Source organism: Tupaia chinensis, unplaced genomic scaffold, assembly GCF_000334495.1.
Source record: "Tupaia chinensis unplaced genomic scaffold, TupChi_1.0 Scaffold000049_1, whole genome shotgun sequence".
NCBI lineage: Eukaryota > Metazoa > Chordata > Mammalia > Scandentia > Tupaiidae > Tupaia > Tupaia belangeri.
In genome coordinates, this window is record NW_006159507.1 from 2536165 (window position 1) to 2539763 (window position 3599).

Genomic DNA, 3599 nt, shown 5'->3' on the forward strand with positions numbered 1-3599 from the left:
TTTAAAGGGAGGAGTGCCTCAGCCCTGCTGCAGTGGTACAAGCTGCTAAGACACTGCTCAACAGACTGGACCACATAAGAGTCTCAGGGTCAATTCCCAGTTGACTCTAGAAGCCAGGCACAGTGGTGTAAGCCCCAGCGACTCCAGGAGGCTGTGGCAGGAGCATGGACGGGGAGCTCAAGGCTGATCCTGCCAACCTAATGAGACTCCATCTGAAAGAGCCGGGCTGGGTGGTGTGCACCTGTGATCCCAGCTACTCAGGGAGATGAAGGCAGGAGCCTTTCGACTCAGTGAAACTATATCTCAAAAAAATAGAACCGGAAAAAGAAGTGTACTTCACAGATGTTTTCAGAAACAGCCTATTAAGAATATAGCAAATGGGACCAGCAGTTGGCATAATAGCTATGTCGTATAGTTGACTGCAGTTTGAGTCCTGGACCCGGTGGCTTAAACTCACGCCGGGTGCGTGTGCGTGCGTGCCCAAGATCCCAAGAGGAGAATGGAAGAGACAAAAAAAAAAAAGAAAAAAGAAAAGAAAAAGAAATTGGATTGCTATTCTCTCTCTTTTTTTTAAAGAGAGATTTTTGCTACAGGGCACGTGTATTCACTGGAGAGACAGAGAGACAGAAAGTGAGAAATCACCCTCAAGGGGATGGCCACACCGCAATCCCTTCTCCTCCATTCTCCTCTTGGGATCTTGGGCATGCACGCACACGCGCCCAGTGTGAATTTTTTTTTAGAATTATTTTATCTAACTTTATTTATTCTTATTTATTTATTTATGTATGTATGTATTTTGATTTGACCAGAGAGGGACAGAGTGAGAGAGAGAGGGAGAGAGAGGGAGACAGAAAGTGAGAAAGCAAGCTTCTAGGTCTGGAACTCGAACTATGGCCAACCATGTGTGAGTCCGGTGCCCTTAACCACCACACCAATTGCCAGGTCCCCAGTGCGAGTTTAAGTCAATGTCCTAGAGTCAAACTGGGGTCGACAACGTGGGAGTCCAGCGATGTAACAATTATGCCATTTGCTGGTCTCAAGAACTAGATTTTTATATAAAAGTTATACTTACATTTTTCTTAGGGGGGCAGGACATGGCATGGAGGTTAAGGCACTAGATCCCACAAAGCCAGTTACTAGGCTCAAGTCCTGGACTTGGCAGTTTGAAAATCATGCCAGGCATGTGTGCATGCGTGCACAAAATCTTGAGAGAAGAATGGAGAAATGAATGCAGTGTGGTCATCCTTCCTGGAGGGGTTATTTCACACTTCTCCTCTCTCTTTCTCTCTGCCTCTCTCTGATGAGTATACATGACCTAAAGCAAAAACTAAAAAAAAAAAAAAAATTAAAAAATTTAAAAAATAATTATTTTTCCAGAGAGAGAGAGAACCATGACTCCCCTCCCCCCCAACACACACCAGGTCTTGATACTTCGGTCCACTCTCAGCTTTACCAGCTCCAGATCATGGACATACCTGCACCCAGGGTGCTCAGGGAGGTCTCTGGATGTGAACTTGGAAACTTTCCATATGGGTCACTCTCAGAGAGTGTTGTGTTATCTTTGCACAGTCGTCCAGCCCTAAAACTTATACTTTTTTTTTTTTTTTTTTTAGGTTTTTGCCATAGGGTGTGTGTTCCAAAGCATTGCATGGAGGGGCCCCATGGCCAGCATCTCATATTATGACCTTATACAGAGTCAACTATATCCACTTGGCAAGAATTACTCAACCTTTGTTAGCTTGAGACATACACGAGAAATAAAGAGGGGAAGAGAACACATTTTTTTTTCTTCTTTTAAACTTTTTTTGCCATGCAGTATGTGTGCTTGCGGGAGAGTTAGAGAGAGGAAAAGGGAGAAATCAACCTCCTAGGCATAATGGCTACCTGCAATCTCTCATCTCCATTTTCTTTTGGGGATTTTGGGCACCCATGCACATGCACCCAGGTCTGGGTCCAGGACTATAACTACTGTTAGTCATGTGGGAATCCAGTACCTTAACCTCCATGCCACCTGCTGGCCCCAGAACCAATTATTTATTTATTTAAGAACATTTATTTATTTAATTTTATTTATTCATTCATTTATCTTAATTTGACCAGAGAAAGACACAGAGAGAGGAAAAAAGGGAGAAAGCAAGCCACCAGGTCCAGGACTCAAACCGTTATCCGCCATGTGGGAGTGTCCAGCGCCTTAACCACCAGACCACATGCTGGCTCCCCAATTATTTACTTTTTTAAGATAGATTTTTGCAACAGGGCAGTGCTCTGGAGGGAGACACAGAGAGAGACACAGAAAAAGACACAGAAAAAGAGAAAGTGAGAAATCATCCCGCACCGTTTGGGGGGGGCGGGGAGGAATGACCATGCTACAATCTTCCTCTTGGGACTTCAGGCATGTGACCGGAGTGTTTCAAGCCGCTGGATCCGGGACTCAAACTGCAATGTGGGTCATATGGGAGTCCAGTACCACAAACACAATGCCACCTTCTGACCCTAGAATCAATTTTTTAAAAAAAGTGATTCTATTTAACTTTATTTATTTATTTATTTTAATTTGACCAGAGAGACAGAGAGAGAGAGAGACAGAGAGAGACAGAGAGAGAAGAGAGAGAGAGCAAGCCAACCATCAGGTTCGGGACTCGAACCAGGTTTGGTCATGTGGAAGTCCTGCGCCCTTTACCACCAGGCCACCTGTGGAACCCCAGAACGAGTTATTTTTAAATAGTGGGGAAGCATTCCCAGAGTCTGCAGGAGCGAGGGCCCTTGGGTGGCACAGCGTTTCCTTTACCTTGTGCAATATCTTCCTTATGCTGGAGAGTGGAGTCCCCACTACCTCCAAGATTGACCTCCTTTGTAAGAGGGCTGCTAAAAATCATGTAGTTTATCTAGTGTGGGGTGAAAGTAGTAGCAATCTGGCACTTTATGCTTTTATGTTATTATAAATGTTACAGATTTTACTTTTTGTAAGTTTTGCCCCCACTAAATGGTAAGAGCTATGAGAATAGGGTATTTTGCCTCTTCATCATATTCTCAGTTCTTGGAGTAGTGCTTTTCAGATAGTTAGACTTTTTTGGGGGGAGAGGTTTTTGCTATAGAGTGCCTGTGCTCACCAGACAGAGACAGAGAAACAGAAAGCGAGAAACCACCCCCCCAGTGGGGATGGCCACCCTGCGATCCCTTTTCCTCCATTCTCCTTTCAGGATCTTGGGTACGCACACACATGCGTCCAGCGTTTTTAAGCCACTAGGTCCGGGACTCGAACCATGGCTCACTACAGGGGAGACCAGCGACATAGCCATTACGCCAACTGCTGGTCCCTAGTTAGACGTTTAATACGCATTTGTGGGAGGATGAGGAACAACTGCGGTAAGAAAGAAACGACACGCGCAGTAGAAGAGGATAGTCTAAGAGTAAATAGAAAAGAGAAATGGAGAGGGGAGAAGAATGCAGGGTACTCTTCAAGATTCTCGTATCGCCCGGCGGAACTACAACTCCCAGCAGGCTGCGGGCCCAGGCGAGCAGCGCCGCACAGATCCCGGCGTACCTTGCGCGCGGGCTCCACCGCAGCGCCCGCTGGGACTTGTGGTCTGGGCCGGGGT